This window comes from Dendrobates tinctorius, unplaced genomic scaffold, assembly GCF_039654945.1.
Source record: "Dendrobates tinctorius isolate UK_male_01 unplaced genomic scaffold, ASM3965494v1 ptg000245l, whole genome shotgun sequence".
NCBI classification, from domain to species: Eukaryota; Metazoa; Chordata; class Amphibia; order Anura; family Dendrobatidae; genus Dendrobates; species Dendrobates tinctorius.
Window position 1 is genome coordinate 9,039,347 of NW_027361912.1, and position 26,787 is coordinate 9,066,133.

Below are 26,787 nucleotides of genomic sequence, written 5' to 3' on the forward strand. Positions count from 1 at the left end.
GCTGGGCTTCCACATGCTAAGGGATCAGGAAAAACAATTTTTGGCAATTACAGGCAGATTGCCTCACTCTCTCCTTCTGCTCCAGGAAACAAACATCAATCCACTGCTGTGAGAAGCAAGGCTTTTCTTCCACGCTGGCAGGAGCTAAGACTGTCATTTGCATACCATGGATTAAGTCTCCTGAGAGACCAACAAAAATTGCCAAAGCTGACTGTATTTCAAGTCATCATGGCGGGGTATTGGGAAAAGTTTTCAATAAGCAATAATCACGCCTTGGATAAACCTCATGGGCAACAATATTGCCACAGCGCAAAGATGAAAGAACAGAAGTGACCAAGGGCTTCCCGCTTCCAGGGCAGAACATTTTAAGCCATGGTGAGTTACAAATTCTCACTAGCCCTCCCACAAAGCTTCCAGGCATCCTGGGCTTCCACATTCTAAGGGTTCAGTTAAGATGTAATTTTTGGCAATTACAGGCAGATTGCCTCACTCTCGCCTTCTGCTCCAAGAAACAAACATCAATCCATTGCTGTGAGAAGCAAGGCTTTTCTTCCACACTGGGAGGACCTAAAGGGGTTTTACACTAAGCAATATCGCTAGCAATATCGCTAAAACGTCACTGGTTTTGTGACGTTATAGCGATATTGCTTGCGATATCGCTATGTGTGATACTTACCTCCGACTGGCTCCCCCGCTGCTCATCGCTGATCGCGCGAGAATGTCCGGCTCCATTTCTCGTCGGGCGCTTCCTGATGGGCTTCCTGCTGTGACGTCCAGCGATGCGTGGAAGCGGGCGGGAGGACGCCAGGATTGCTGTGTGTGAAAGGTAAGTATCGTCCGCTGCGTCGCTGCTGCATCGCTGTGAGATCATTCTGTATGAAAGCTCACTAGCGATCATTTAGCGATGCACCAGCGATCCTGACCGGGTCGGATCGCTGGTTGAATCGCTGGTGCATCGCTAAATGTAAAAGGGCCTTTAGACTGTCATTTACATACCATAGATTAAGTCTCCTGAGAGACCAACAAAAATTGCCAAAGCTGATTGTATTTCAAGTCATCATGATGGGGTATTGGGAAAAGTTATCAATTAGCAATAATCACGCCTCGGTTAAACCTCATAGGCTACGATATTGCCACTGTGCAAAGTTGAAAGAACTGTTGTGACCAATGCCTTCCTGCTTCCAAAGCAGAGCTTGTTTAAGCTATGGTGAGTTACAAATTCTCACTAGCCCTCCCACACTGCTTCCAGGCATTCTGAGCTTCCACATTCTAAGGGCTCAGTTAAGATGAAATTTTTGGCAATTACAGGCAGATTGCCTCACTCTCTCCTTCTGCTTCAGGCAACAAACATCAATCCATTGCTGTGAGAAGCAAGGCTATTCTTCCACGCTGGGAGGAGCTAAGACTCTGTTATTTGCATACCATAGATTAAGTCTCCTGAGAGACCAACAAAAATTGCCAAAGCTGACTGTATTTCAAGTCATCATGGCGGGGTATCGGGAAAAGTTTTCAATTAGCAATAATCACGCCTCGGTTAAACCTCATGGACTATGATCTTGCCACTGCGCAAAGTTGAAAGAACTGTTGTGACCAATGCCTTCCTGCTTCCAAAGCAGAGCTTGTTTAAGCTACGGTGAGTTACAAATTCTCACTAGCCCTCCCACACTGCTTCCAGGCATCCTGGGCTTCCACATTCTGAGGGCTCAGGAAAGATGTAATTTTTGGCAATTACAGGCAGATTGCCTCACTCTCGCCTTCTGCTCCAAGAAACAAACATCAATCCATTGCTGTGAGAAGCAAGGCTTTTCTTCCACACTGGGAGAAGCTAAGACTGTCATTTGCATTCCATGAATTAAGTCTCCTGAGAGACCAACAAAAATTGCCAAAGCTGACTGTATTCCAAGTCATTATGGCGGGGTATTGGGAAAAGTTTTCAATTAGCAATAATCACGCCTTGGATAAACCTCATGGGCAACATTATTGCCACAGCGCAAAGATGAAAGAACAGAAGTGACCAAGGGCTTCCCGCTTCCAGGGCAGAACATTTTAAGCCATGGTGAGTTACAAATCACCACTAGCCCTCCACGCTGCTTCCAGGCATCCTTGGCTTACACATTCTAAGGGTTCAGTTAAGATGTAATTTTTGGCAATTACAGGCAGATTGCCTCACTCTCGCCTTCTGCTCCAAGAAACAAACATCAATCCATTGCTGTGAGAAGCAAGGCTTTTCTTCCACACTGGGAGAACCTAAGACTGTCATTTACATACCATGGATTAAGTCTCCTGAGAGACCAACAAAAATTGCCAAAGCTGACTGTATTTCAAGTCATCATGGCGGGGTATTGGGAAAAGTTTTCAATAAGCAATAATCACGCCTTGGATAAACCTCAAGGGCAACAATATTGCCACAGCGCAAAGATGAAAGAACAGAAGTGACCAAGGGCTTCCCGCTTCCAGGGCAGAACATTTTAAGCCATGGTGAGTTACAAATTCTCACTAGCCCTCCCACAAAGCTTCCAGGCATCCTGGGCTTCCACATTCTAAGGGTTCAGTTAAGATGTAATTTTTGGCAATTACAGGCAGATTGCCTCACTCTCGCCTTCTGCTCCAAGAAACAAACATCAATCCATTGCTGTGAGAAGCAAGGCTTTTCTTCCACACTGGGAGAACCTAAGACTGTCATTTACATACCATGGATTAAGTCTCCTGAGAGACCAACAAAAATTGCCAAAGCTGACTGTATTTCAAGTCATCATGGCGGGGTATTGGGAAAAGTTTTCAATTAGCAATAATCACGCCTTGGATAAACCTCATGGGCAACAATATTGCCACAGCGCAAAGATGAAAGAACAGAAGTGACCAAGGGCTTCCCGCTTCCAGGGCAGAACATTTTAAGCCATGGTGAGTTACAAATCACCACTAGCCCTCCACGCTGCTTCCAGGCATCCTTGGCTTACACATTCTAAGGGTTCAGTTAAGATGTAATTTTTGGCAATTACAGGCAGATTGCCTCACTCTCGCCTTCTGCTCCAAGAAACAAACATCAATCCATTGCTGTGAGAAGCAAGGCTTTTCTTCCACACTGGGAGAACCTAAGACTGTCATTTACATACCATAGATTAAGTCTCCTGAGAGACCAACAAAAATTGCCAAAGCTGACTGTATTTCAAGTCATTATGGTGGGGTATTGGGAAAAGTTTTCAATTAGCAATAATCACACCTCGGTTAAACCTCATAGGCTACGATATTGCCACTACGCAAAGTTGAAAGAACTGTTGTGACCAATGCCTTCCTGCTTCCAAAGCAGAGCTTGTTTAAGCTATGGTGAGTTACAAATTCTCACTAGCCCTCCCACACTGCTTCCAGGCATTCTGAGCTTCCACATTCTAAGGGCTCAGTTAAGATGAAATTTTTGGCAATTACAGGCAGATTGCCTCACTCTCTCCTTCTGCTCCAGGCAACAAACATCAATCCATTGCTGTGAGAAGCAAGGCTTTTCTTCCACGCTGGGAGGAGCTAAGACTCTGTTATTTGCATACAATGGATTAAGTCTCCTGAGAGACCAACAAAAATTGCCAAAGCTGACTGTATTTCAAGTCATCATGGCGGGGTATTGGGAAAAGTTTTCAATTAGCAATAATCACGCCTCGGTTAAACCTCATAGGCTACGATATTGCCACTGCGCAAAGTTGAAAGAACTGTTGTGACCAATGCCTTCCTGCGTCCAAAGCAGAGCTTGTTTAAGCTATGGTGAGTTACAAATTCTCACTAGCCCTCCCACACTGCTTCCAGGCATCCTGGGCTTCCACATTCTGAGGGCTCAGGAAAGATGTAATTTTTGGCAATTACAGGCAGATTGCCTCACTCTCGCCTACTGCTCCAAGAAACAAACATCAATCCATTGCTGTGAGAAGCAAGGCTTTTCTTCAACACTGGGAAGACCTAAGACTGTCATTTGCATACCATAGATTAAGTCTCCTGAGAGACCAACAAAAATTGCCAAAGCTGACTGTATTTCAAGTCATCATGGCGGGGTATTGGGAAAAGTTTTCAATTAGCAATAATCACGCCCTCGGTTAAACCTCATGGACTATGATCTTGCCACTGCGCAAAGTTGAAAGAACTGTTGTGACCAATGCCTTCCTGCTTCCAAAGCAGAGCTTGTTTAAGCTACGGTGAGTTACAAATTCTCACTAGCCCTCCCACACTGCTTCCAGGCATCCTGGGCTTCCACATTCTGAGGGCTCAGGAAAGATGTAATTTTTGGCAATTACAGGCAGATTGCCTCACTCTCGCCTTCTGCTCCAAGAAACAAACATCAATCCATTGCTGTGAGAAGCAAGGCTTTTCTTCCACACTGGGAGAAGCTAAGACTGTCATTTGCATTCCATGAATTAAGTCTCCTGAGAGACCAACAAAAATTGCCAAAGCTGACTGTATTCCAAGTCATTATGGCGGGGTATTGGGAAAAGTTTTCAATTAGCAGTAATCACGCCTTGGATAAACCTCATGGGCAACAATATTGCCACAGCGCAAAGATGAAAGAACAGAAGTGACCAAGGGATTCCCGCTTCCAGGGCAGAACATTTTAAGCCATGGTGAGTTACAAATCACCACTAGCCCTCCACGCTGCTTCCAGGCATCCTTGGCTTACACATTCTAAGGGTTCAATTAAGATGTAATTTTTGGCAATTACAGGCAGATTGCCTCACTCTCGCCTTCTGCTCCAAGAAACAAACATCAATCTATTGCTGTGAGAAGCAAGGCTTTTCTTCCATGCTGGGAGGAGCTAAGACTCTGTTATTTGCATACAATGGATTAAGTCTCCTGAGAGACCAACAAAAATTGCCAAAGCTGACTGTATTTCAAGTCATCATGGCGGGGTATTGGGAAAAATTTTCAATCAGCAATAATCACGCCTCGGTTAAACCTCATGGGCTACGATATTGCCACGGCGCAAAGATTAAGGAACAGAAGTGACCAAGGGCTTCCTGCTTCCAAGGCAGAACTTGTTTAAGCCATGGTGAGTTCCAAATCACCACTAGCCCTCCACGCTGCTTCCAGGCATCCTGGGCTTCCACATTCTGCGGGATCAGGAAAGATGAAATTTTTAGCAATTACTGGCAGATAGCCTCACTCTCGCCTTCTGCTCCAAGAAACAAACATCAATCCATTGCTGTGAGAAGCAAGGCTTTTCTTCCACACTGGGAGGAGCTAATACTGTCATTTGCATACCATGGATTAAGTCTCCTGAGAGACCAACAAAAATTGCCAAAGCTGACTGTATTTCAAGTCATCATGGCAGGGTATTGGGAAAAGTTTTCAATTAGCAATAATCACGCCTCGGTTAAACCTCATGGGCTACGATATTGCCACAGCGCAAAGATGAAAGAACAGAAGTGACCAAGGTCTAACCGCTTCCAAGGCAGAACTTTTTAAGCCATGGTGAGTTCCATATCACCAATAGCCCTCCACGCTGATTCCAGGCATCCTGGGCTTCCACATTCTAAGGGCTCAGTTAAGATGTAATTTTTGGCAATTACAGGCAGATTGCCTCACTCTCGCCTTCTACTCCAAGAAACAAACATCAATCCATTGCTGTGAGAAGCAAGGCTTTTCTTCCACACTGGGAGGACCTAAGACTGTCATTTGCATACCACAAATTAAGTCTCCTGAGAGACCAACAAAAATTGCCAACGCTAACTATATTTCAAGTCATCATGGTGGGGTAATGCGAAAAGATTTCAATTAACAATAATCACGCCTCGGTTAAACCTCATGGGCTACGATATTGTCACTGCGCAAAGTTGAAAGAACTGTTGTGACCAATGCCTTCCCTCTTCCAAAGCAGAGCTTGTTTAAGCTACGGTGAGTTACAAATTCTCACTAGCCCTCCCACACTGCTTCCAAGCATCCTGAGCTTCCACATTCTAAGGGCTCAGTTAAGATGAAATTTTAGGCAATTACAGGCAGATTGCCTCACTCTCTCCATCTGCTTCAGGCAACAAACATCAATCCATTGCTGTGAGAAGCTAGGCTTTTCTTCCATGCTGGGAGGAGCTAAGACTCTGTTATTTGCATACCATAGATTAAGTCTCCTGAGAGACCAACAAAAATTGCCAAAGCTGACTGTATTTCAAGTCATCATGGCGGGGTATTGGGAAAAGTTTTCAATTAGCAATAATCACGCCTCGGTTAAACCTCATGGGCTACGATATTGCCACAGCGCAAAGTTGAAAGAACTGTTGTGATCAATGCCTTCCTGCGTCCAAAGCAGAGCTTGTTTAAGCTACGGTGAGTTACAAATTCTCACTAGCCCTCCCACAAAGCTTCCAGGCATCCTGGGCTTCCACATTCTGAGGGCTCAGGAAAGATGTAATTTTTGGCAATTACAGGCAGATTGCCTCACTCTCGCCTTCTGCTCCAAGAAATAAACATCAATCCATTGCTGTGAGAAGCAAGGCTTTTCTTCCACACTGGGAGAAGCTAAGACTGTCATTTGCATTCCATGAATTAAGTCTCCTGAGAGACCAACAAAAATTGCCAAAGCTGACTGTATTTCACGTCATCATGGCGGGGTATTGGGAAAAGTTTTCAATTAGCAATGATATGCCTCGGTTAAACCTAATGGGCTACGATATTGCCACATCGCAAAGATGAAGGAACAGAAGTGATCAACGGCTTCCCGCTTCCAAGGCAGAACTTGTTTAAGCTATGGTGAGTTCCAAATCACCACTAGCCCTCCCACGCTGCTTCCAGACATGCTGGGCTTCCACATGCTAAGGGATCAGGAAAAACAATTTTTGGCAATTACAGGCAGATTGCCTCACTCTCTCCTTCTGCTCCAGGAAACAAACATCAATCCATTGCTGTGAGAAGCAAGGCTTTTCTTCCACACTGGGAGGACCTAAGACTGTCATTTGCATACCATAGATTAAGTCTCCTGAGAGACCAACAAAAATTGCCAAAGCTGACTGTAATTCAAGTCATAATGGCGGGGTATTGGGAAAAGTTTTCAATTAGCAATAATCACGCCTCGTTTAAACCTCATGTGCTAAGATATTGCCACTGCGCAAAGTTGAAAGAAATGTTGTGACCAATGCCTTCCTGCTTCCAAAGCAGAGCTTGTTTAAGCTACGGTGAGTTAAAAATTCTCACTAGCCCTCCCACACTGCTTCCAGGCATCCTGGGCTTCCACATTCTGAGGGCTCAGGAAAGATGTAATTTTTGGCAATTACAGGCAGATTGCCTCACTCTCGCCTTCTGCTCCAAGAAACAAACATCAATCCATTGCTGTGAGAAGCAAGGCTTTTCTTCCACACTGGGAGAAGCTAAGACTGTCATTTGCATTCCATGAATTAAGTCTCCTGAGAGACCAACAAAAATTGCCAAAGCTGACTGTATTCCAAGTCATTATGGCGGGGTATTGGGAAAAGTTTTCAATTAGCAATAATCACGCCTTGGATAAACCTCATGGGCAACAATATTGCCACAGCGCAAAGATGAAAGAACAGAAGTGACCAAGGGCTTCCCGCTTCCAGGGCAGAACATTTTAAGCCATGGTGAGTTACAAATCACCACTAGCCCTCCACGCTGCTTCCAGGCATCCTTGGCTTACACATTCTAAGGGCTCAGTTAAGATGAAATTTTTGGCCATTACAGGCAGATTGCCTCACTCTCTCCTTCTGCTCCAAGAAACAAACATGAATCCATTGCTGTGAGAAGCAAGGCTTTTCTTCCACACTGGGAGGACCTAAGACTGTCATTTGCATACCATAGATTAAGTCTCCTGAGAGACCAACAAAAATTGCCAAAGCTGACTGTATTTCAAGTCATCATGGCGGGGTATTGGGAAAAGTTTTCAATTAGCAATAATCACGCCTCGGTTAAACCTCATGGGCTAAGGTATTGCCACTGCGCAAAGTTGAAAGAAATGTTGTGACCAATGCCTTCCTGCTTCCAAAGCAGAGCTTGTTTAAGCTACGGTGAGTTACAAATTCTCACTAGCCCTCCCACACTGCTTCCAGGCATCCTGGGCTTCCACATTCTGAGGGCTCAGGAAAGATGTAATTTTTGGCAATTACAGGCAGATTGCCTCACTCTCGCCTTCTGCTCCAAGAAACAAACATCAATCCATAGCTGTGAGAAGCAAGGCTTTTCTTCCACACAGGGAGGACCTAAGACTGTCATTTACATACCATAGATTAAGTCTCCTGAGAGACCAACAAAAATTGCCAAAGCTGACTGTATTTCAAGTCATCATGGCGGGGTATTGGGAAAAGTTTTCAATTAGCAATAATCACGCCTCAGTTAAACCTCATAGGCTACGATATTGCCACCGCGCAAAGTTTAAAGAACTGTTGTGACCAATGCCTTCCTGCTTCCAAAGCAGAGCTTGTTTAAGCTAGGGTGAGTTACAAATTCTCACTAGCCCTCCCACACTGCTTCCAGGCATTCTGAGCTTCCACATTCTAAGGGCTCAGTTAAGATGAAATTTTTGGCAATTACAGGCAGATTGCCTCACTCTCTCCTTCTGCTCCAAGAAACAAACATCAATCCATTGCTGTGAGAAGCAAGGCTTTTCTTCCACGCTGGGAGGAGCTAAGACTCTGTTATTTGCATACCATAGATTAAGTCTCCTGAGAGACCAACAAAAATTGCCAAAGCTGACTGTATTTCAAGTCATCATGGCGGGGTATTGGGAAAAGTTTTCAATTAGCAATAATCGCGCCTCGGTTAAACCTCATGGGCTACGATATTGCCACTGCGCAAAGTTGAAAGAACAGAAGTGACCAAGGGCTTCCCGCTTCCAGGGCAGAACATTTTAAGCCATGGTGAGTTACAAATCACCACTAGCCCTCCACGCTGCTTCCAGGCATCCTTGGCTTACACATTCTAAGGGTTCAGTTAAGATGTAATTTTTGGCAATTACAGGCAGATTGCCTCACTCTCGCCTTCTGCTCCAAGAAACAAACATCAATCCATTGCTGTGAGAAGCAAGGCTTTTCTTCCACACTGGGAGGACCTAAAGGGGTTTTACACTAAGCAATATCGCTAGCAATATCGCTAAAACGTCACTGGTTTTGTGACGTTATAGCGATATTGCTAGCGATATCGCTATGTGTGATACTTACCTCCGACCGGCTCCCCCGCTGCTCATCGCTGATCGCGCGAGAATGTCCGGCTCCATTTCTCGTCGGGCGCTTCCTGCTGGGCTTCCTGCTGTGACGTCCAGCGATGCGTGGAGGCGGGCGGGAGGACGCCAGGATCGCTGTGTGTGAAAGGTAAGTATCGTCCGCTGCGTCGCTGCTGCATCGCTGTGAGATCATTCTGTATGAAAGCTCACTAGCGATCATTTAGCGATGCACCAGCGATCCTGACCGGGTCAGATCGCTGGTTGAATCGCTGGTGCATCGCTAAATGTAAAAGGGCCTTTAGACTGTTATTTACATACCATAGATTAAGTCTCCTGAGAGACCAACAAAAATTGCCAAAGCTGACTGTATTTCAAGTCATCATGACGGGGTATTGGAAAAAGTTTTCAATTAGCAATAATCACGCCTCGGTTAAACCTCATAGGCTACGATATTGCCACTGCGCAAAGTTGAAAGAACTGTTGTGACCAATGCCTTCCTGCTTCCAAAGCAGAGCTTGTTTAAGCTATGGTGAGTTACAAATTCTCACTAGCCCTCCCACACTGCTTCCAGGCATTCTGAGCTTCCACATTCTAAGGGCTCAGTTAAGATGAAATTTTTGGCAATTACAGGCAGATTGCCTCACTCTCTCCTTCTGCTTCAGGCAACAAACATCAATCCATTGCTGTGAGAAGCTAGGCTATTCTTCCACACTGGGAGGAGCTAAGACTCTGTTATTTGCATACCATAGATTAAGTCTCCTGAGAGACCAACAAAAATTGCCAAAGCTGACTGTATTTCAAGTCATCATGGCGGGGTATTGGGAAAAGTTTTCAATTAGCAATAATCGCGCCTCGGTTAAACCTCATGGGCTACGATATTGCCACTGCGCAAAGTTGAAAGAACTGTTGTGACCAATGCCTTCCTGCTTTCAAAGCAGAGCTTGTTTAAGCTACGGTGAGTTACAAATTCTCACTAGCCCTCCCACACTGCTTCCAGGCATCCTGGGCTTCCACATTCTGAGGGCTCAGGAAAGATGTAATTTTTGGCAATTACAGGCAGATTGCCTCACTCTCGCCTTCTGCTCCAAGAAACAAACATCAATCCATTGCTGTGAGAAGCAAGGCTTTTCTTCCACACTGGGAGAAGCTAAGACTGTCATTTGCATTCCATGAATTAAGTCTCCTGAGAGACCAACAAAAATTGCCAAAGCTGACTGTATTCCAAGTCATCATGGCGGGGTATTGGGAAAAGTTTTCAATTAGCAATAATCACGCCTTGGATATACCTCATGGGCAACAATATTGCCACAGCGCAAAGATGAAAGAACAGAAGTGACCAAGGGCTTCCCGCTTCCAGGGCAGAACATTTTAAGCCATGGTGAGTTACAAATCACCACTAGCCCTCCACGCTGCTTCCAGGCATCCTTGGCTTACACATTCTAAGGGTTCAGTTAAGATGTAATTTTTGGCAATTACAGGCAGATTGCCTCACTCTCGCCTTCTGCTCCAAGAAACAAACTTCAATCCATTGCTGTGAGAAGCAAGGCTTTTCTTCCACACTGGGAGAACCTAAGACTGTCATTTACATAACATAGATTAAGTCTCCTGAGAGACCAACAAAAATTGCCAAAGGTGACTGTATTTCAAGTCATCATGGCGGGGTATTGGAAAAAGTTTTCAATTAGCAATAATCACGCCTCGGTTAAACCTCATGGGCTACGATATTGTCACTGCACAAAGTTGAAAGAACTGTTGTGACCAATGCCTTCCTGCTTCCAAATCAGAGCTTGTTTAAGCTACGGTGAGTTACAAATTCTCAATAGCCCTTCCACACTGCTTCCAGGCATCCTGAGCTTCCACATTCTAAGGGCTCAGTTAAGATGAAATTTTTGGCCATTACAGGCAGATTGCCTCACTCTCTCCTTCTGCTCCAAGAAACAAACATCAATCCATTGCTGTGAGAAGCAAGGCTTTTCTTCCACACTGGGAGGACCTAAGACTGTCATTTGCATACCATAGATTAAGTCTCCTGAAAGACCAACAAAGATTGCCAAAGCTGACTGTATTTCAAGTCATCATGGCGGGGTATTGGGAAAAGTTTTCAATTAGCAATAATCACGCCTCGGTTAAACCTCATGGGCTACGATATTGTCACTGCGCAAAGTTGAAAGAACTGTTGTGACCAATGCCTTCCCGCTTCCAAATCAGAGCTTGTTTAAGCTACGGTGAGTTACAAATTCTCAATAGCCCTTCCACACTGCTTCCAGGCATCCTGAGCTTCCACATTCTAAGGGCTCAGTTAAGATGAAATTTTTGGCCATTACAGGCAGATTGCCTCACTCTTTCCTTCTGCTTCAGGCAACAAACATCAATCCATTGTTGTGAGAATCTAGGCTTTTCTTCCACGCTGGGTGGAGGTAAGACTCTGTTATTTGCATACAATGGATTAAGTCTCCTGAGAGACCAACAAAAATTGCCAAAGCTGACTGTATTTCAAGTCATCATGGCGGGGTATTGGGAAAAGTTTTCAACTAGCAATAATCCCGCCTCGGTTAAACCTCATGGGCTACGATATTGCCACTGCGCAAAGTTGAAAAAACTGTTGTGACCAATGCCTTCCTGCTTCCAAAGCAGAGCTTGTTTAAGCTACGGTGAGTTACAAATTCTCACTACGCCTCCCACACTGCTTCCAGGCATCCTGGGCTTCCACATTCTGAGGGCTCAGGAAAGATGTAATTTTTGGCAATTACAGGCAGATTGCCTCACTCTCGCCTTCTGCTCCAAGAAACAAACATCAATCCATTGCTGTGAGAAGCAAGGCTTTTCTTCCACACTGGGAGGACCTAAGACTGTCATTTACATACCATAGATTAAGTCTCCTGAGAGACCAACAAAAATTGCCAAAGCTGACTGTATTTCAAGTCATCATGGCGGGGTATTGGGAAAAGTTTTCAACTAGCAATAATCCCGCCTCGGTTAAACCTCATGGGCTACAATATTGCCACTGCGCAAAGTTGAAGAAACTGTTGTGACCAATGCCTTCCTGCTTCCAAAGCAGAGCTTGTTTAAGCTACGGTGAGTTACAAATTCTCACTAGCCCTCCCACACTGCTTCCAGGCATTCTGAGCTTCCACATTCTAAGGGCTCAGTTAAGATGAAATTTTTGGCAATTACAGGCAGATTGCCTCACTCTTTCCTTCTGCTCCAGGCAACAAACATCAATCCATTGCTGTGAAAAGCAAGGCTATTCTTCCACGCTGGGAGGAGCTAAGACTCTGTTATTTGCATACCATAGATTAAGTCTCCTGAGAGACCAACAAAAATTGCCAAAGCTGACTGTATTTCAAGTCATCATGGCAGGGTATTGGGAAAAGTTTTCAATTAGCAATAATCACGCCTCGGTTAAACCTCATGGGCTACGATATTGCCACTGCGCAAAGTTGAAAGAACTGTTGTGACCAATGCCTTCCTGCTTTCAAAGCAGAGCTTGTTTAAGCTACGGTGAGTTACAAATTCTCAATAGCCCTTCCACACTGCTTCCAGGCATCCTGAGCTTCCACATTCTAAGGGCTCAGTTAAGATGAAATTTTTGGCCATTACAGGCAGATTGCCTCACTCTCTCCTTCTGCTCCAAGAAACAAACATCAATCCATTGCTGTGAGAAGCAAGGCTTTTCTTCCACACTGGGAGGACCTAAGACTGTCATTTGCATTCCATGAATTAAGTCTCCTGAGAGACCAACAAAAATTGCCAAAGCTGACTGTATTCCAAGTCATTATGGCGGGGTATTGGGAAAAGTTTTCAATTAGCAATAATCACGCCTTGGATAAACCTCATGGGCAACAATATTGCCACAGCGCAAAGATGAAAGAACAGAAGTGACCAAGGGCTTCCCGCTTCCAGGGCAGAACATTTTAAGCCATGGTGAGTTACAAATCACCACTAGCCCTCCACGCTGCTTCCAGGCATCCTTGGCTTACACATTCTAAGGGTTCAGTTAAGATGTAATTTTTGGCAATTACAGGCAGATTGCCTCACTCTCGCCTTCTGCTCCAAGAAACAAACATCAATCCATTGCTGTGAGAAGCAAGGCTTTTCTTCCACACTGGGAGAACCTAAGACTGTCATTTACATACCATAGATTAAGTCTCCTGAGAGACCAACAAAAATTGCCAAAGCTGACTGTATTTCAAGTCATCATCGTGGGGTATTGGGAAAAGTTTTCAATTAGCAATAATCACGCCTCGGTTAAACCTCATAGGCTACGATATTGCCACTGCGCAAAGTTGAAAGAACTGTTGTGACCAATGCCTTCCTGCTTCCAAAGCAGAGCTTGTTTAAGCTATGGTGAGTTACAAATTCTCACTAGCCCTCCCACACTGCTTCCAGGCATTCTGAGCTTCCACATTCTAAGGGCTCAGTTAAGATGAAATTTTTGGCAATTACAGGCAGATTGCCTCACTATCTCCTTCTGCTCCAGGCAACAAACATCAATCCATTGCTGTGAGAAGCAAGGCTTTTCTTCCACGCTGGGAGGAGCTAAGACTCTGTTATTTGCATACAATGGATTAAGTCTCCTGAGAGACCAACAAAAATTGCCAAAGCTGACTGTATTTCAAGTCATCATGGTGGGGTATTGGGAAAAGTTTTCAATTAGCAATAATCACGCCTCGGTTAAATCTCATGGACTATGATCTTGCCACTGCGCAAAGTTGAAAGAACTGTTGTGACCAATGCCTTCCTGCTTCCAAAGCAGAGCTTGTTTAAGCTACGGTGAGTTACAAATTCTCACTAGCCCTCCCACACTGCTTCCAGGCATTCTGAGCTTCCACATTCTAAGGGCTCAGTTAAGATGAAATTTTTGGCAATTACAGGCAGATTGCCTCACTCTCACCTTCTGCTCCAAGAAACAAACATCAATCCATAGCTGTGAGAAGCAAGGCTTTTCTTCCACGCTGGGAGGAGCTAAGACTCTGTTATTTGCATACAATGGATTAAGTCTCCTGAGAGACCAACAAAAATTGCCAAAGCTGACTGTATTTCAAGTCATCATGGCGGGGTATTGGGAAAAGTTTTCAATTAGCAATAATCACGCCTCGGTTAAACCTCATAGGCTACGATATTGCCACTGCGCAAAGTTGAAAGAACTGTTGTGACCAATGCCTTCCTGCATCCAAAGCAGAGCTTGTTTAAGCTATGGTGAGTTACAAATTCTCACTAGCCCTCCCACACTGCTTCCAGGCATTCTGAGCTTCCACATTCTAAGGGATCAGTTAAGATGAAATTTTTGGCCATTACAGGCAGATTGCCTCACTCTCTCCTTCTGCTCCAAGAAACAAACATCAATCCATTGCTGTGAGAAGCAAGGCTTTTCTTCCACACTGGGAGGACCTAAGACAGTCATTTGCATACCATAGATTAAGTCTCCTGAAAGACCAACAAAGATTGCCAAAGCTGACTGTATTTCAAGTCATCATGGCGGGGTATTGGGAAAAGTTTTCAATTAGCAATAATCACGCCTCGGTTAAACCTCATGGGCTACGATATTGTCACTGCGCAAAGTTGAAAGAACTGTTGTGACCAATGCCTTCCCGCTTCCAAATCAGAGCTTGTTTAAGCTACGGTGAGTTACAAATTCTCAATAGCCCTTCCACACTGCTTCCAGGCATCCTGAGCTTCCACATTCTAAGGGCTCAGTTAAGATGAAATTTTTGGCCATTACAGGCAGATTGCCTCACTCTTTCCTTCTGCTTCAGGCAACAAACATCAATCCATTGTTGTGAGAATCTAGGCTTTTCTTCCACGCTGGGTGGAGGTAAGACTCTGTTATTTGCATACAATGGATTAAGTCTCCTGAGAGACCAACAAAAATTGCCAAAGCTGACTGTATTTCAAGTCATCATGGCGGGGTATTGGGAAAAGTTTTCAACTAGCAATAATCCCGCCTCGGTTAAACCTCATGGGCTACGATATTGCCACTGCGCAAAGTTGAAAAAACTGTTGTGACCAATGCCTTCCTGCTTCCAAAGCAGAGCTTGTTTAAGCTACGGTGAGTTACAAATTCTCACTACGCCTCCCACACTGCTTCCAGGCATCCTGGGCTTCCACATTCTGAGGGCTCAGGAAAGATGTAATTTTTGGCAATTACAGGCAGATTGCCTCACTCTCGCCTTCTGCTCCAAGAAACAAACATCAATCCATTGCTGTGAGAAGCAAGGCTTTTCTTCCACACTGGGAGGACCTAAGACTGTCATTTACATACCATAGATTAAGTCTCCTGAGAGACCAACAAAAATTGCCAAAGCTGACTGTATTTCAAGTCATCATGGCGGGGTATTGGGAAAAGTTTTCAACTAGCTATAATCCCGCCTCGGTTAAACCTCATGGGCTACAATATTGCCACTGCGCAAAGTTGAAGAAACTGTTGTGACCAATGCCTTCCTGCTTCCAAAGCAGAGCTTGTTTAAGCTACGGTGAGTTACAAATTCTCACTAGCCCTCCCACACTGCTTCCAGGCATTCTGAGCTTCCACATTCTAAGGGCTCAGTTAAGATGAAATTTTTGGCAATTACAGGCAGATTGCCTCACTCTTTCCTTCTGCTCCAGGCAACAAACATCAATCCATTGCTGTGAAAAGCAAGGCTATTCTTCCACGCTGGGAGGAGCTAAGACTCTGTTATTTGCATACCATAGATTAAGTCTCCTGAGAGACCAACAAAAATTGCCAAAGCTGACTGTATTTCAAGTCATCATGGCAGGGTATTGGGAAAAGTTTTCAATTAGCAATAATCACGCCTCGGTTAAACCTCATGGGCTACGATATTGCCACTGCGCAAAGTTGAAAGAACTGTTGTGACCAATGCCTTCCTGCTTTCAAAGCAGAGCTTGTTTAAGCTACGGTGAGTTACAAATTCTCAATAGCCCTTCCACACTGCTTCCAGGCATCCTGAGCTTCCACATTCTAAGGGCTCAGTTAAGATGAAATTTTTGGCCATTACAGGCAGATTGCCTCACTCTCTCCTTCTGCTCCAAGAAACAAACATCAATCCATTGCTGTGAGAAGCAAGGCTTTTCTTCCACACTGGGAGGACCTAAGACTGTCATTTGCATTCCATGAATTAAGTCTCCTGAGAGACCAACAAAAATTGCCAAAGCTGACTGTATTCCAAGTCATTATGGCGGGGTATTGGGAAAAGTTTTCAATTAGCAATAATCACGCCTTGGATAAACCTCATGGGCAACAATATTGCCACAGCGCAAAGATGAAAGAACAGAAGTGACCAAGGGCTTCCCGCTTCCAGGGCAGAACATTTTAAGCCATGGTGAGTTACAAATCACCACTAGCCCTCCACGCTGCTTCCAGGCATCCTTGGCTTACACATTCTAAGGGTTCAGTTAAGATGTAATTTTTGGCAATTACAGGCAGATTGCCTCACTCTCGCCTTCTGCTCCAAGAAACAAACATCAATCCATTGCTGTGAGAAGCAAGGCTTTTCTTCCACACTGGGAGAACCTAAGACTGTCATTTACATACCATAGATTAAGTCTCCTGAGAGACCAACAAAAATTGCCAAAGCTGACTGTATTTCAAGTCATCATCGTGGGGTATTGGGAAAAGTTTTCAATTAGCAATAATCACGCCTCGGTTAAACCTCATAGGCTACGATATTGCCACTGCGCAAAGTTGAAAGAACTGTTGTGACCAATGCCTTCCTGCTTCCAAAGCAGAGCTTGTTTAAGCTATGGTGAGTTACAAATTCTCACTAGCCCTCCCACACTGCTTCCAGGCATTCTGAGCTTCCACATTCTAAGGGCTCAGTTAAGATGAAATTTTTGGCAATTACAGGCAGATTGCCTCACTATCTCCTTCTGCTCCAGGCAACAAACATCAATCCATTGCTGTGAGAAGCAAGGCTTTTCTTCCACGCTGGGAGGAGCTAAGACTCTGTTATTTGCATACAATGGATTAAGTCTCCTGAGAGACCAACAAAAATTGCCAAAGCTGACTGTATTTCAAGTCATCATGGTGGGGTATTGGGAAAAGTTTTCAATTAGCAATAATCACGCCTCGGTTAAATCTCATGGACTATGATCTTGCCACTGCGCAAAGTTGAAAGAACTGTTGTGACCAATGCCTTCCTGCTTCCAAAGCAGAGCTTGTTTAAGCTACGGTGAGTTACAAATTCTCACTAGCCCTCCCACACTGCTTCCAGGCATTCTGAGCTTCCACATTCTAAGGGCTCAGTTAAGATGAAATTTTTGGCAATTACAGGCAGATTGCCTCACTCTCGCCTTCTGCTCCAAGAAACAAACATCAATCCATAGCTGTGAGAAGCAAGGCTTTTCTTCCACGCTGGGAGGAGCTAAGACTCTGTTATTTGCATACAATGGATTAAGTCTCCTGAGAGACCAACAAAAATTGCCAAAGCTGACTGTATTTCAAGTCATCATGGCGGGGTATTGGGAAAAGTTTTCAATTAGCAATAATCACGCCTCGGTTAAACCTCATAGGCTACGATATTGCCACTGCGCAAAGTTGAAAGAACTGTTGTGACCAATGCCTTCCTGCATCCAAAGCAGAGCTTGTTTAAGCTATGGTGAGTTACAAATTCTCACTAGCCCTCCCACACTGCTTCCAGGCATTCTGAGCTTCCACATTCTAAGGGATCAGTTAAGATGAAATTTTTGGCAATTACAGGCAGATTGCCTCACTCTCTCCTTCTGCTCCAGGCAACAAACATCAATCCATTGCTGTGAGAAGCAAGGCTATACTTCCACGCTGGGAGGAGCTAAGACTCTGTTATTTGCATACCATAGATTAAGTCTCCTGAGAGACCAACAAAAATTGCCAAAGCTGACTGTATTTCAAGTCATCATGGCGGGGTATTGGGAAAAGTTTTCAATTAGCAATAATCGCGCCTCGGTTAAACCTCATGGGCTACGATATTGCCACTGCGCAAAGTTGAAAGAAATGTTATGACCAATGCCTTCCTGCTTTCAAAGCAGAGCTTGTTTAAGCTACGGTGAGTTACAAATTCTCACTAGCCCTCCCACACTGCTTCCAGGCATCCTGGGCTTCCACATTCTGAGGGCTCAGGAAAGATGTAATTTTTGGCAATTACAGGCAGATTGCCTCACTCTCGCCTTATGCTCCAAGAAACAAACATCAATCCATTGCTGTGAGAAGCAAGGCTTTTCTTCCACACTGGGAGAAGCTAAGACTGTCATTTGCATTCCATGAATTACGTCTCCTGAGAGACCAACAAAAATTGCCAAAGCTGACTGTATTTCACGTCATCATGGCGGGGTATTGGGAAAAATTTTCAATTAGCAATGATAAGCCTCGGTTAAACCTCATTGGCTACGATATTGCCACATCGCAAAGATGAAGGAACAGAAGTGATCAAGGGCTTCCCGCTTCCAAGGCAGAACTTGTTTAAGCTATGGTGAGTTCCAAATCACCACTAGCCCTCCCACGCTGCTTCCAGACATGCTGGGCTTCCACATGCTAAGGGATCAGGAAAAACAATTTTTGGCAATTACAGGCAGATTGCCTCACTCTCTCCTTCTGCTCCAGGAAACACACATCAATCCACTGCTGTGAGAAGCAAGGCTTTTCTTCCACGCTGGCAGGAGCTAAGACTGTCATTTGCATACCATGGATTAAGTCTCCTGAGAGACCAACAAAAATTGCCAAAGCTGACTGTATTTCAAGTCATCATGGCGGGGTATTGGGAAAAGTTTTCAATAAGCAATAATCACGCCTTGGATAAACCTCATGGGCAACAATATTGCCACAGCGCAAAGATGAAAGAACAGAAGTGACCAAGGGCTTCCCGCTTCCAGGGCAGAACATTTTAAGCCATGGTGAGTTACAAATCACCACTAGCCCTCCACGCTGCTTCCAGGCATCCTTGGCTTACACATTCTAAGGGTTCAGTTAAGATGTAATTTTTGGCAATTACAGGCAGATTGCCTCACTCTCGCCTTCTGCTCCAAGAAACAAACATCAATCCATTGCTGTGAGAAGCAAGGCTTTTCTTCCACACTGGGAGGACCTAAAGGGGTTTTACACTAAGCAATATCGCTAGCAATATCGCTAAAACGTCACTGGTTTTGTGACGTTATAGCGATATTGCTAGCGATATCGCTATGTGTGATACTTACCTCCGACCGGCTCCCCCGCTGCTCATCGCTGATCGCGCGAGAATGTCCGGCTCCATTTCTCGTCGGGCGCTTCCTGCTGGGCTTCCTGCTGTGACGTCCAGCGATGCGTGGAGGCGGGCGGGAGGACGCCAGGATCGCTGTGTGTGAAAGGTAAGTATCGTCCGCTGCGTCGCTGCTGCATCGCTGTGAGATCATTCTGTATGAAAGCTCACTAGCGATCATTTAGCGATGCACCAGCGATCCTGACCGGGTCGGATCGCTGGTTGAATCGCTGGTGCATCGCTAAATGTAAAAGGGCCTTTAGACTGTCATTTACATACCATAGATTAAGTCTCCTGAGAGACCAACAAAAATTGCCAAAGCTGACTGTATTTCAAGTCATCATGACGGGGTATTGGGAAAAGTTTTCAATTAGCAATAATCACGCCTCGGTTAAACCTCATAGGCTACGATATTGCCACTGCGCAAAGTTGAAAGAACTGTTGTGACCAATGCCTTCCTGCTTCCAAAGCAGAGCTTGTTTAAGCTATGGTGAGTTACAAATTCTCACTAGCCCTCCCACACTGCTTCCAGGCATTCTGAGCTTCCACATTCTAAGGGCTCAGTTAAGATGAAATTTTTGGCAATTACAGGCAGATTGCCTCACTCTCTCCTTCTGCTTCAGGCAACAAACATCAATCCATTGCTGTGAGAAGCAAGGCTATTCTTCCACGCTGGGAGGAGCTAAGACTCTGTTATTTGCATACCATAGATTAAGTCTCCTGAGAGACCAACAAAAATTGCCAAAGCTGACTGTATTTCAAGTCATCATGGCGGGGTATTGGGAAAAGTTTTCAATTAGCAATAATCACGCCTCGGTTAAACCTCATGGGCTACGATATTGCCACTGCGCAAAGTTGAAAGAACTGTTGTGACCAATGCCTTCCTGCTTTCAAAGCAGAGCTTGTTTAAGCTACGGTGAGTTACAAATTCTCACTAGCCCTCCCACACTGCTTCCAGGCATCCTGGGCTTCCACATTCTGAGGGCTCAGGAAAGATGTAATTTTTGGCAATTACAGGCAGATTGCCTCACTCTCGCCTTCTGCTCCAAGAAACAAACATCAATCCATTGCTGTGAGAAGCAAGGCTTTTCTTCCACACTGGGAGAAGCTAAGACTGTCATTTGCATTCCATGAATTAAGTCTCCTGAGAGACCAACAAAAATTGCCAAAGCTGACTGTATTCCAAGTCATCATGGCGGGGTATTGGGAAAAGTTTTCAATTAGCAATAATCACGCCTTGGATATACCTCATGGGCAACAATATTGCCACTGCGCAAAGATGAAAGAACAGAAGTGACCAAGGGCTTCCCGATTCCAGGGCAGAACATTTTAAGCCATGGTGAGTTACAAATCACCACTAGCCCTCCACGCTGCTTCCAGGCATCCTTGGCTTACACATTCTAAGGGTTCAGTTAAGATGTAATTTTTGGCAATTACAGGCAGATTGCCTCACTCTCGCCTTCTGCTCCAAGAAACAAACTTCAATCCATTGCTGTGAAAAGCAAGGCTTTTCTTCCACACTGGGAGAACCTAAGACTGTCATTTACATAACATAGATTAAGTCTCCTGAGAGACCAACAAAAATTGCCAAAGCTGACTGTATTTCAAGTCATCATGGTGGGGTATTGGGAAAAGTTTTCAATTAGCAATAATCACGCCTCGGTGAAACCTCATAGGCTACGATATTGCCACTGCGCAAAGTTGAAAGAACTGTTGTGACCAATGCCTTCCTGCTTCCAAAGCAGAGCTTGTTAAAGCTATGGTGAGTTACAAATTCTCACTAGCCCTCCCACACTGCTTCCAGGCATTCTGAGCTTCCACATTCTAAGGGCTCAGTTAAGATGAAATTTTTGGCAATTACAGGCAGATTGCCTCACTCTCTCCTTCTGCTCCAGGCAACAAACATCAATCCATTGCTGTGAGAAGCAAGGCTATTCTTCCACGCTGGGAGGAGCTAAAACTCTGTTATTTGCATATCATAGATTAAGTCTCCTGAGAGACCAACAAAAATTGCCAAAGGTGACTGTATTTCAAGTCATCATGGCGGGGTATTGGAAAAAGTTTTCAATTAGCAATAATCACGCCTCGGTTAAACCTCGTGGGCTACGATATTGTCACTGCACAAAGTTGAAAGAACTGTTGTGACCAATGCCTTCCCGCTTCCAAATCAGAGCTTGTTTAAGCTACGGTGAGTTACAAATTCTCAATAGCCCTTCCACACTGCTTCCAGGCATCCTGAGCTTCCACATTCTAAGAGCTCAGTTAAGATGAAATTTTTGGCCATTACAGGCAGATTGCCTCACTCTCTCCTTCTGCTCCAAGAAACAAACATCAATCCATTGCTGTGAGAAGCAAGGCTTTTCTTCCACACTGGGAGGACCTAAGACTGTCATTTGCATACCATAGATTAAGTCTCCTGAAAGACCAACAAAGATTGCCAAAGCTGACTGTATTTCAAGTCATCATGGCGGGGTATTGGGAAAAGTTTTCAATTAGCAATAATCACGCCTCGGTTAAACCTCATGGGCTACGATATTGTCACTGCGCAAAGTTGAAAGAACTGTTGTGACCAATGCCTTCCCGCTTCCAAATCAGAGCTTGTTTAAGCTATGGTGAGTTACAAATTCTCACTAGCCCTCCCACACTGCTTCCAGGCATTCTGAGCTTCCACATTCTAAGGGCTCAGTTAAGATGAAATTTTTGGCAATTACAGGCAGATTGCCTCACTCTCTCCTTCTGCTCCAGGCAACAAACATCAATCCATTGCTGTGAGAAGCAAGGCTATTCTTCCACGCTGGGAGGAGCTAAAACTCTTTTATTTGCATATCATAGATTAAGTCTCCTGAGAGACCAACAAAAATTGCCAAAGGTGACTGTATTTCAAGTCATCATGGCGGGGTATTGGAAAAAGTTTTCAATTAGCAATAATCACGCCTCGGTTAAACCTCATGGGCTACGATATTGTCACTGCACAAAGTTGAAAGAACTGTTGTGACCAATGCCTTCCCGCTTCCAAATCAGAGCTTGTTTAAGCTACGGTGAGTTACAAATTCTCAATAGCCCTTCCACACTGCTTCCAGGCATCCTGAGCTTCCACATTCTAAGGGCTCAGTTAAGATGAAATTTTTGGCCATTACAGGCAGATTGCCTCACTCTCTCCTTCTGCTCCAAGAAACAAACATCAATCCATTGCTGTGAGAAGCAAGGCTTTTCTTCCACACTGGGAGGACCTAAGACTGTCATTTGCATACCATAGATTAAGTCTCCTGAAAGACCAACAAAGATTGCCAAAGCTGACTGTATTTCAAGTCATCATGGCGGGGTATTGGGAAAAGTTTTCAATTAGCAATAATCACGCCTCGGTTAAACCTCATGGGCTACGATATTGTCACTGCGCAAAGTTGAAAGAACTGTTGTGACCAATGCCTTCCCGCTTCCAAATCAGAGCTTGTTTAAGCTACGGTGAGTTACAAATTCTCAATAGCCCTTCCACACTGCTTCCAGGCATCCTGAGCTTCCACATTCTAAGGGCTCAGTTAAGATGAAATTTTTGGCCATTACAGGCAGATTGCCTCACTCTTTCCTTCTGCTCCAGGCAACAAACATCAATCCATTGCTGTGAAAAGCAAGGCTATTCTTCCACGCTGGGAGGAGCTAAGACTCTGTCATTTGCATACCATAGATTAAGTCTCCTGAGAGACCAACAAAAATTGCCAAAGCTGACTGTATTACAAGTCATCATGGCGGGGTATTGGGAAAAGTTTTCAATTAGCAATAATCACGCCTCGGTTAAACCTCATGGGCTATGATATTGTCACTGCACAAAGTTGAAAGAACTGTTGTGACCAATGCCTTCCCGCTTCCAAATCAGAGCTTGTTTAAGCTACGGTGAGTTACAAATTCTCAATAGCCCTTCCACACTGCTTCCAGGCATCCTGAGCTTCCACATTCTAAGGGCTCAGTTAAGATGAAATTTTTGGCCATTACAGGCAGATTGCCTCACTCTCTCCTTCTGCTCCAAGAAACAAACATCAATCCATTGCTGTGAGAAGCAAGGCTTTTCTTCCACACTGGGAGGACCTAAGACTGTCATTTGCATTCCATGAATTAAGTCTCCTGAGAGACCAACAAAAATTGCCAAAGCTGACTGTATTCCAAGTCATTATGGCGGGGTATTAGGAAAAGTTTTCAATTAGCAATAATCACGCCTTGGATAAACCTCATGGGCAACAATATTGCCACAGCGCAAAGATGAAAGAACAGAAGTGACCAAGGGCTTCCCGCTTCCAGGGCAGAACATTTTAAGCCATGGTGAGTTACAAATCACCACTAGCCCTCCACGCTGCTTCCAGGCATCCTTGGCTTACACATTCTAAGGGTTCAGTTAAGATGTAATTTTTGGCAATTACAGGCAGATTGCCTCACTCTCGCCTTCTGCTCCAAGAAACAAACATCAATCCATTGCTGTGAGAAGCAAGGCTTTTCTTCCACACTGGGAGAACCTAAGACTGTCATTTACATACCATAGATTAAGTCTCCTGAGAGACCAACAAAAATTGCCAAAGCTGACTGTATTTCAAGTCATCATGGTGGGGTATTGGGAAAAGTTTTCAATTAGCAATAATCACGCCTCGGTTAAACCTCATAGGCTACGATATTGCCACTGCGCAAAGTTGAAAGAACTGTTGTGACCAATGCCTTCCTGCTTCCAAAGCAGAGCTTGTTTAAGCTATGGTGAGTTACAAATTCTCACTAGCCCTCCCACACTGCTTCCAGGCATTCTGAGCTTCCACATTCTAAGGGCTCAGTTAAGATGAAATTTTTGGCAATTACAGGCAGATTGCCTCACTATCTCCTTCTGCTCCAGGCAACAAACATCAATCCATTGCTGTGAGAAGCAAGGCTTTTCTTCCACGCTGGGAGGAGCTAAGACTCTGTTATTTGCATACAATGGATTAAGTCTCCTGAGAGACCAACAAAAATTGCCAAAGCTGACTGTATTTCAAGTCATCATGGCGGGGTATTGGGAAAAGTTTTCAATTAGCAATAATCACGCCTCGGTTAAACCTCATGGACTATGATCTTGCCACTGCGCAAAGTTGAAAGAACTGTTGTGACCAATGCCTTCCTGCTTCCAAAGCAGAGCTTGTTTAAGCTACGGTGAGTTACAAATTCTCACTAGCCCTCCCACACTGCTTCCAGGCATTCTGAGCTTCCACATTCTAAGGGCTCAGTTAAGATGAAATTTTTGGCAATTACAGGCAGATTGCCTCACTCTCGCCTTCTGCTCCAAGAAACAAACATCAATCCATAGCTGTGAGAAGCAAGGCTTTTCTTCCACGCTGGGAGGAGCTAAGACTCTGTTATTTGCATACAATGGATTAAGTCTCCTGAGAGACCAACAAAAATTGCCAAAGCTGACTGTATTTCAAGTCATCATGGTGGGGTATTGGGAAAAGTTTTCAATTAGCAATAATCACGCCTCAGTTAAACCTCATAGGCTACGATATTGCCACTGCGCAAAGTTGAAAGAACTGTTGTGACCAATGCCTTCCTGCATCCAAAGCAGAGCTTGTTTAAGCTATGGTGAGTTACAAATTCTCACTAGCCCTCCCACACTGCTTCCAGGCATTCTGAGCTTCCACATTCTAAGGGATCAGTTAAGATGAAATTTTTGGCAATTACAGGCAGATTGCCTCACTCTCTCCTTCTGCTCCAGGCAACAAACATCAATCCATAGCTGTGAGAAGCAAGGCTTTTCTTCCACGCTGGGAGGAGCTAAGACTCTGTTATTTGCATACCATAGATTAAGTCTCCTGAGAGACCAACAAAAATTGCCAAAGCTGACTGTATTTCAAGTCATCATGGCGGGGTATTGGGAAAAGTTTTCAATAAGCAATAATCACGCCTTGGATAAACCTCATGGGCAACAATATTGCCACAGCGCAAAGATGAAAGAACAGAAGTGACCAAGGGCTTCCCGCTTCCAGGGCAGAACATTTTAAGCCATGGTGAGTTACAAATCACCACTAGCCCTCCACGCTGCTTCCAGGCATCCTTGGCTTACACATTCTAAGGGTTCAGTTAAGATGTAATTTTTGGCAATTACAGGCAGATTGCCTCACTCTCGCCTTCTGCTCCAAGAAACAAACATCAATCCATTGCTGTGAGAAGCAAGGCTTTTCTTCCACACTGGGAGGACCTAAAGGGGTTTTACACTAAGCAATATCGCTAGCAATATCGCTAAAACGTCACTGGTTTTGTGACGTTATAGCGATATTGCTAGCGATATCGCTATGTGTGATACTTACCTCCGACCGGCTCCCCCGCTGCTCATCGCTGATCGCGCGAGAATGTCCGGCTCCATTTCTCGTCGGGCGCTTCCTGCTGGGCTTCCTGCTGTGACGTCCAGCGATGCGTGGAGGCGGGCGGGAGGACGCCAGGATCGCTGTGTGTGAAAGGTAAGTATCGTCCGCTGCGTCGCTGCTGCATCGCTGTGAGATCATTCTGTATGAAAGCTCACTAGCGATCATTTAGCGATGCACCAGCGATCCTGACCGGGTCGGATCGCTGGTTGAATCGCTGGTGCATCGCTAAATGTAAAAGGGCCTTTAGACTGTCATTTACATACCATAGATTAAGTCTCCTGAGAGACCAACAAAAATTGCCAAAGCTGACTGTATTTCAAGTCATCATGACGGGGTATTGGGAAAAGTTTTCAATTAGCAATAATCACGCCTCGGTTAAACCTCATAGGCTACGATATTGCCACTGCGCAAAGTTGAAAGAACTGTTGTGACCAATGCCTTCCTGCTTCCAAAGCAGAGCTTGTTTAAGATATGGTGAATTACAATTTCTCACTAGCCCTCCCACACTGCTTCCAGGCATTCTGAGCTTCCACATTCTAAGGGCTCAGTTAAGATGAAACTTTTGGCAATTACAGGCAGATTGCCTCACTCTCTCCTTCTGCTTCAGGCAACAAACATCAATCCATTGCTGTGAGAAGCAAGGCTATTCTTCCACGCTGGGAGGAGCTAAGACTCTGTTATTTGCATACCATAGATTAAGTCTCCTGAGAGACCAACAAAAATTGCCAAAGCTGACTGTATTTCAAGTCATCATGGCGGGGTATTGGGAAAAGTTTTCAATTAGCAATAATCACGCCTCGGTTAAACCTCATGGGCTACGATATTGCCACTGCGCAAAGTTGAAAGAACTGTTGTGACCAATGCCTTCCTGATTTCAAAGCAGAGCTTGTTTAAGCTACGGTGAGTTACAAATTCTCACTAGCCCTCCCACACTGCTTCCAGGCATCCTGGGCTTCCACATTCTGAGGGCTCAGGAAAGATGTAATTTTTGGCAATTACAGGCAGATTGCCTCACTCTCGCCTTCTGCTCCAAGAAACAAACATCAATCCATTGCTGTGAGAAGCAAGGCTTTTC

At 44.7% G+C, this 26,787-nt stretch overlaps 59 non-coding genes across 59 annotated transcripts; all 59 read right to left on the bottom strand.

Annotated features, from left to right (window-relative positions):
- Positions 1-176: 176 nt before the first annotated feature.
- On the bottom strand, positions 177-317 carry LOC141061761 (U4 spliceosomal RNA). The gene has a single exon (XR_012223592.1). It is a non-coding gene; the product is annotated as a U4 spliceosomal RNA (small nuclear RNA).
- A 690-nt stretch (positions 318-1,007) lies between these two features.
- On the bottom strand, positions 1,008-1,148 carry LOC141062418 (U4 spliceosomal RNA). Its single transcript, XR_012224187.1, has one exon. It is a non-coding gene; the product is annotated as a U4 spliceosomal RNA (small nuclear RNA).
- Positions 1,149-1,433: 285 nt separating this feature from the next.
- Positions 1,434-1,574, bottom strand: LOC141061205 (U4 spliceosomal RNA). Its single transcript, XR_012223088.1, has one exon. It is a non-coding gene; the product is annotated as a U4 spliceosomal RNA (small nuclear RNA).
- A 283-nt stretch (positions 1,575-1,857) lies between these two features.
- On the bottom strand, positions 1,858-1,998 carry LOC141062274 (U4 spliceosomal RNA). The gene has a single exon (XR_012224057.1). It is a non-coding gene; the product is annotated as a U4 spliceosomal RNA (small nuclear RNA).
- A 281-nt stretch (positions 1,999-2,279) lies between these two features.
- Positions 2,280-2,420, bottom strand: LOC141061971 (U4 spliceosomal RNA). Its single transcript, XR_012223783.1, has one exon. It is a non-coding gene; the product is annotated as a U4 spliceosomal RNA (small nuclear RNA).
- A 282-nt stretch (positions 2,421-2,702) lies between these two features.
- LOC141061472 (U4 spliceosomal RNA) lies at positions 2,703-2,843 on the bottom strand. Its single transcript, XR_012223330.1, has one exon. It is a non-coding gene; the product is annotated as a U4 spliceosomal RNA (small nuclear RNA).
- A 281-nt stretch (positions 2,844-3,124) lies between these two features.
- On the bottom strand, positions 3,125-3,265 carry LOC141061957 (U4 spliceosomal RNA). Its single transcript, XR_012223770.1, has one exon. It is a non-coding gene; the product is annotated as a U4 spliceosomal RNA (small nuclear RNA).
- Positions 3,266-3,550: 285 nt separating this feature from the next.
- Positions 3,551-3,691, bottom strand: LOC141061244 (U4 spliceosomal RNA). Its single transcript, XR_012223123.1, has one exon. It is a non-coding gene; the product is annotated as a U4 spliceosomal RNA (small nuclear RNA).
- A 283-nt stretch (positions 3,692-3,974) lies between these two features.
- LOC141061993 (U4 spliceosomal RNA) lies at positions 3,975-4,116 on the bottom strand. The gene has a single exon (XR_012223803.1). It is a non-coding gene; the product is annotated as a U4 spliceosomal RNA (small nuclear RNA).
- Positions 4,117-4,399: 283 nt separating this feature from the next.
- Positions 4,400-4,540, bottom strand: LOC141062194 (U4 spliceosomal RNA). Its single transcript, XR_012223985.1, has one exon. It is a non-coding gene; the product is annotated as a U4 spliceosomal RNA (small nuclear RNA).
- A 283-nt stretch (positions 4,541-4,823) lies between these two features.
- On the bottom strand, positions 4,824-4,964 carry LOC141060936 (U4 spliceosomal RNA). Its single transcript, XR_012222845.1, has one exon. It is a non-coding gene; the product is annotated as a U4 spliceosomal RNA (small nuclear RNA).
- A 282-nt stretch (positions 4,965-5,246) lies between these two features.
- Positions 5,247-5,387, bottom strand: LOC141063000 (U4 spliceosomal RNA). The gene has a single exon (XR_012224693.1). It is a non-coding gene; the product is annotated as a U4 spliceosomal RNA (small nuclear RNA).
- A 281-nt stretch (positions 5,388-5,668) lies between these two features.
- LOC141062472 (U4 spliceosomal RNA) lies at positions 5,669-5,809 on the bottom strand. Its single transcript, XR_012224236.1, has one exon. It is a non-coding gene; the product is annotated as a U4 spliceosomal RNA (small nuclear RNA).
- A 285-nt stretch (positions 5,810-6,094) lies between these two features.
- On the bottom strand, positions 6,095-6,235 carry LOC141062790 (U4 spliceosomal RNA). Its single transcript, XR_012224503.1, has one exon. It is a non-coding gene; the product is annotated as a U4 spliceosomal RNA (small nuclear RNA).
- Positions 6,236-6,518: 283 nt separating this feature from the next.
- Positions 6,519-6,658, bottom strand: LOC141062582 (U4 spliceosomal RNA). Its single transcript, XR_012224336.1, has one exon. It is a non-coding gene; the product is annotated as a U4 spliceosomal RNA (small nuclear RNA).
- Positions 6,659-6,939: 281 nt separating this feature from the next.
- On the bottom strand, positions 6,940-7,080 carry LOC141062488 (U4 spliceosomal RNA). The gene has a single exon (XR_012224250.1). It is a non-coding gene; the product is annotated as a U4 spliceosomal RNA (small nuclear RNA).
- A 283-nt stretch (positions 7,081-7,363) lies between these two features.
- LOC141061908 (U4 spliceosomal RNA) lies at positions 7,364-7,504 on the bottom strand. The gene has a single exon (XR_012223725.1). It is a non-coding gene; the product is annotated as a U4 spliceosomal RNA (small nuclear RNA).
- Positions 7,505-7,785: 281 nt separating this feature from the next.
- Positions 7,786-7,926, bottom strand: LOC141061190 (U4 spliceosomal RNA). The gene has a single exon (XR_012223075.1). It is a non-coding gene; the product is annotated as a U4 spliceosomal RNA (small nuclear RNA).
- Positions 7,927-8,209: 283 nt separating this feature from the next.
- On the bottom strand, positions 8,210-8,350 carry LOC141061062 (U4 spliceosomal RNA). Its single transcript, XR_012222959.1, has one exon. It is a non-coding gene; the product is annotated as a U4 spliceosomal RNA (small nuclear RNA).
- A 285-nt stretch (positions 8,351-8,635) lies between these two features.
- Positions 8,636-8,776, bottom strand: LOC141061777 (U4 spliceosomal RNA). The gene has a single exon (XR_012223606.1). It is a non-coding gene; the product is annotated as a U4 spliceosomal RNA (small nuclear RNA).
- Positions 8,777-9,465: 689 nt separating this feature from the next.
- On the bottom strand, positions 9,466-9,606 carry LOC141062855 (U4 spliceosomal RNA). The gene has a single exon (XR_012224561.1). It is a non-coding gene; the product is annotated as a U4 spliceosomal RNA (small nuclear RNA).
- A 285-nt stretch (positions 9,607-9,891) lies between these two features.
- On the bottom strand, positions 9,892-10,032 carry LOC141061900 (U4 spliceosomal RNA). Its single transcript, XR_012223717.1, has one exon. It is a non-coding gene; the product is annotated as a U4 spliceosomal RNA (small nuclear RNA).
- Positions 10,033-10,315: 283 nt separating this feature from the next.
- LOC141061698 (U4 spliceosomal RNA) lies at positions 10,316-10,456 on the bottom strand. Its single transcript, XR_012223535.1, has one exon. It is a non-coding gene; the product is annotated as a U4 spliceosomal RNA (small nuclear RNA).
- Positions 10,457-10,737: 281 nt separating this feature from the next.
- Positions 10,738-10,878, bottom strand: LOC141061051 (U4 spliceosomal RNA). The gene has a single exon (XR_012222949.1). It is a non-coding gene; the product is annotated as a U4 spliceosomal RNA (small nuclear RNA).
- A 283-nt stretch (positions 10,879-11,161) lies between these two features.
- Positions 11,162-11,302, bottom strand: LOC141061524 (U4 spliceosomal RNA). The gene has a single exon (XR_012223377.1). It is a non-coding gene; the product is annotated as a U4 spliceosomal RNA (small nuclear RNA).
- A 285-nt stretch (positions 11,303-11,587) lies between these two features.
- On the bottom strand, positions 11,588-11,728 carry LOC141062967 (U4 spliceosomal RNA). The gene has a single exon (XR_012224663.1). It is a non-coding gene; the product is annotated as a U4 spliceosomal RNA (small nuclear RNA).
- Positions 11,729-12,011: 283 nt separating this feature from the next.
- On the bottom strand, positions 12,012-12,152 carry LOC141061074 (U4 spliceosomal RNA). The gene has a single exon (XR_012222970.1). It is a non-coding gene; the product is annotated as a U4 spliceosomal RNA (small nuclear RNA).
- Positions 12,153-12,437: 285 nt separating this feature from the next.
- LOC141063051 (U4 spliceosomal RNA) lies at positions 12,438-12,578 on the bottom strand. The gene has a single exon (XR_012224738.1). It is a non-coding gene; the product is annotated as a U4 spliceosomal RNA (small nuclear RNA).
- A 283-nt stretch (positions 12,579-12,861) lies between these two features.
- Positions 12,862-13,002, bottom strand: LOC141061910 (U4 spliceosomal RNA). Its single transcript, XR_012223726.1, has one exon. It is a non-coding gene; the product is annotated as a U4 spliceosomal RNA (small nuclear RNA).
- Positions 13,003-13,283: 281 nt separating this feature from the next.
- LOC141061597 (U4 spliceosomal RNA) lies at positions 13,284-13,424 on the bottom strand. Its single transcript, XR_012223444.1, has one exon. It is a non-coding gene; the product is annotated as a U4 spliceosomal RNA (small nuclear RNA).
- Positions 13,425-13,709: 285 nt separating this feature from the next.
- On the bottom strand, positions 13,710-13,850 carry LOC141062195 (U4 spliceosomal RNA). The gene has a single exon (XR_012223986.1). It is a non-coding gene; the product is annotated as a U4 spliceosomal RNA (small nuclear RNA).
- Positions 13,851-14,135: 285 nt separating this feature from the next.
- LOC141061256 (U4 spliceosomal RNA) lies at positions 14,136-14,276 on the bottom strand. The gene has a single exon (XR_012223134.1). It is a non-coding gene; the product is annotated as a U4 spliceosomal RNA (small nuclear RNA).
- A 283-nt stretch (positions 14,277-14,559) lies between these two features.
- Positions 14,560-14,700, bottom strand: LOC141061526 (U4 spliceosomal RNA). The gene has a single exon (XR_012223379.1). It is a non-coding gene; the product is annotated as a U4 spliceosomal RNA (small nuclear RNA).
- A 285-nt stretch (positions 14,701-14,985) lies between these two features.
- LOC141062968 (U4 spliceosomal RNA) lies at positions 14,986-15,126 on the bottom strand. The gene has a single exon (XR_012224664.1). It is a non-coding gene; the product is annotated as a U4 spliceosomal RNA (small nuclear RNA).
- A 283-nt stretch (positions 15,127-15,409) lies between these two features.
- On the bottom strand, positions 15,410-15,550 carry LOC141061642 (U4 spliceosomal RNA). The gene has a single exon (XR_012223484.1). It is a non-coding gene; the product is annotated as a U4 spliceosomal RNA (small nuclear RNA).
- Positions 15,551-15,835: 285 nt separating this feature from the next.
- On the bottom strand, positions 15,836-15,976 carry LOC141063052 (U4 spliceosomal RNA). The gene has a single exon (XR_012224739.1). It is a non-coding gene; the product is annotated as a U4 spliceosomal RNA (small nuclear RNA).
- Positions 15,977-16,259: 283 nt separating this feature from the next.
- Positions 16,260-16,400, bottom strand: LOC141061911 (U4 spliceosomal RNA). The gene has a single exon (XR_012223727.1). It is a non-coding gene; the product is annotated as a U4 spliceosomal RNA (small nuclear RNA).
- A 281-nt stretch (positions 16,401-16,681) lies between these two features.
- Positions 16,682-16,822, bottom strand: LOC141061600 (U4 spliceosomal RNA). Its single transcript, XR_012223446.1, has one exon. It is a non-coding gene; the product is annotated as a U4 spliceosomal RNA (small nuclear RNA).
- A 285-nt stretch (positions 16,823-17,107) lies between these two features.
- Positions 17,108-17,248, bottom strand: LOC141062197 (U4 spliceosomal RNA). The gene has a single exon (XR_012223987.1). It is a non-coding gene; the product is annotated as a U4 spliceosomal RNA (small nuclear RNA).
- A 285-nt stretch (positions 17,249-17,533) lies between these two features.
- LOC141061268 (U4 spliceosomal RNA) lies at positions 17,534-17,674 on the bottom strand. Its single transcript, XR_012223145.1, has one exon. It is a non-coding gene; the product is annotated as a U4 spliceosomal RNA (small nuclear RNA).
- A 285-nt stretch (positions 17,675-17,959) lies between these two features.
- LOC141062023 (U4 spliceosomal RNA) lies at positions 17,960-18,100 on the bottom strand. The gene has a single exon (XR_012223829.1). It is a non-coding gene; the product is annotated as a U4 spliceosomal RNA (small nuclear RNA).
- Positions 18,101-18,383: 283 nt separating this feature from the next.
- Positions 18,384-18,523, bottom strand: LOC141062447 (U4 spliceosomal RNA). Its single transcript, XR_012224214.1, has one exon. It is a non-coding gene; the product is annotated as a U4 spliceosomal RNA (small nuclear RNA).
- Positions 18,524-18,804: 281 nt separating this feature from the next.
- On the bottom strand, positions 18,805-18,945 carry LOC141061762 (U4 spliceosomal RNA). Its single transcript, XR_012223593.1, has one exon. It is a non-coding gene; the product is annotated as a U4 spliceosomal RNA (small nuclear RNA).
- A 689-nt stretch (positions 18,946-19,634) lies between these two features.
- On the bottom strand, positions 19,635-19,775 carry LOC141062803 (U4 spliceosomal RNA). Its single transcript, XR_012224515.1, has one exon. It is a non-coding gene; the product is annotated as a U4 spliceosomal RNA (small nuclear RNA).
- A 285-nt stretch (positions 19,776-20,060) lies between these two features.
- LOC141062153 (U4 spliceosomal RNA) lies at positions 20,061-20,201 on the bottom strand. Its single transcript, XR_012223947.1, has one exon. It is a non-coding gene; the product is annotated as a U4 spliceosomal RNA (small nuclear RNA).
- A 283-nt stretch (positions 20,202-20,484) lies between these two features.
- LOC141061551 (U4 spliceosomal RNA) lies at positions 20,485-20,625 on the bottom strand. The gene has a single exon (XR_012223402.1). It is a non-coding gene; the product is annotated as a U4 spliceosomal RNA (small nuclear RNA).
- A 281-nt stretch (positions 20,626-20,906) lies between these two features.
- On the bottom strand, positions 20,907-21,047 carry LOC141060949 (U4 spliceosomal RNA). Its single transcript, XR_012222856.1, has one exon. It is a non-coding gene; the product is annotated as a U4 spliceosomal RNA (small nuclear RNA).
- Positions 21,048-21,332: 285 nt separating this feature from the next.
- Positions 21,333-21,473, bottom strand: LOC141061625 (U4 spliceosomal RNA). Its single transcript, XR_012223468.1, has one exon. It is a non-coding gene; the product is annotated as a U4 spliceosomal RNA (small nuclear RNA).
- A 283-nt stretch (positions 21,474-21,756) lies between these two features.
- Positions 21,757-21,897, bottom strand: LOC141061527 (U4 spliceosomal RNA). Its single transcript, XR_012223380.1, has one exon. It is a non-coding gene; the product is annotated as a U4 spliceosomal RNA (small nuclear RNA).
- A 285-nt stretch (positions 21,898-22,182) lies between these two features.
- LOC141061052 (U4 spliceosomal RNA) lies at positions 22,183-22,323 on the bottom strand. The gene has a single exon (XR_012222950.1). It is a non-coding gene; the product is annotated as a U4 spliceosomal RNA (small nuclear RNA).
- Positions 22,324-22,606: 283 nt separating this feature from the next.
- On the bottom strand, positions 22,607-22,747 carry LOC141061528 (U4 spliceosomal RNA). The gene has a single exon (XR_012223381.1). It is a non-coding gene; the product is annotated as a U4 spliceosomal RNA (small nuclear RNA).
- Positions 22,748-23,032: 285 nt separating this feature from the next.
- On the bottom strand, positions 23,033-23,173 carry LOC141062831 (U4 spliceosomal RNA). Its single transcript, XR_012224540.1, has one exon. It is a non-coding gene; the product is annotated as a U4 spliceosomal RNA (small nuclear RNA).
- A 283-nt stretch (positions 23,174-23,456) lies between these two features.
- On the bottom strand, positions 23,457-23,597 carry LOC141061980 (U4 spliceosomal RNA). The gene has a single exon (XR_012223791.1). It is a non-coding gene; the product is annotated as a U4 spliceosomal RNA (small nuclear RNA).
- A 281-nt stretch (positions 23,598-23,878) lies between these two features.
- On the bottom strand, positions 23,879-24,019 carry LOC141060903 (U4 spliceosomal RNA). Its single transcript, XR_012222815.1, has one exon. It is a non-coding gene; the product is annotated as a U4 spliceosomal RNA (small nuclear RNA).
- A 285-nt stretch (positions 24,020-24,304) lies between these two features.
- On the bottom strand, positions 24,305-24,445 carry LOC141061117 (U4 spliceosomal RNA). The gene has a single exon (XR_012223009.1). It is a non-coding gene; the product is annotated as a U4 spliceosomal RNA (small nuclear RNA).
- Positions 24,446-24,730: 285 nt separating this feature from the next.
- On the bottom strand, positions 24,731-24,871 carry LOC141061270 (U4 spliceosomal RNA). The gene has a single exon (XR_012223146.1). It is a non-coding gene; the product is annotated as a U4 spliceosomal RNA (small nuclear RNA).
- A 285-nt stretch (positions 24,872-25,156) lies between these two features.
- LOC141061763 (U4 spliceosomal RNA) lies at positions 25,157-25,297 on the bottom strand. The gene has a single exon (XR_012223594.1). It is a non-coding gene; the product is annotated as a U4 spliceosomal RNA (small nuclear RNA).
- A 689-nt stretch (positions 25,298-25,986) lies between these two features.
- On the bottom strand, positions 25,987-26,127 carry LOC141062805 (U4 spliceosomal RNA). Its single transcript, XR_012224516.1, has one exon. It is a non-coding gene; the product is annotated as a U4 spliceosomal RNA (small nuclear RNA).
- A 285-nt stretch (positions 26,128-26,412) lies between these two features.
- Positions 26,413-26,553, bottom strand: LOC141062165 (U4 spliceosomal RNA). The gene has a single exon (XR_012223958.1). It is a non-coding gene; the product is annotated as a U4 spliceosomal RNA (small nuclear RNA).
- Between the last annotated feature and the right edge of the window lie 234 nt (positions 26,554-26,787).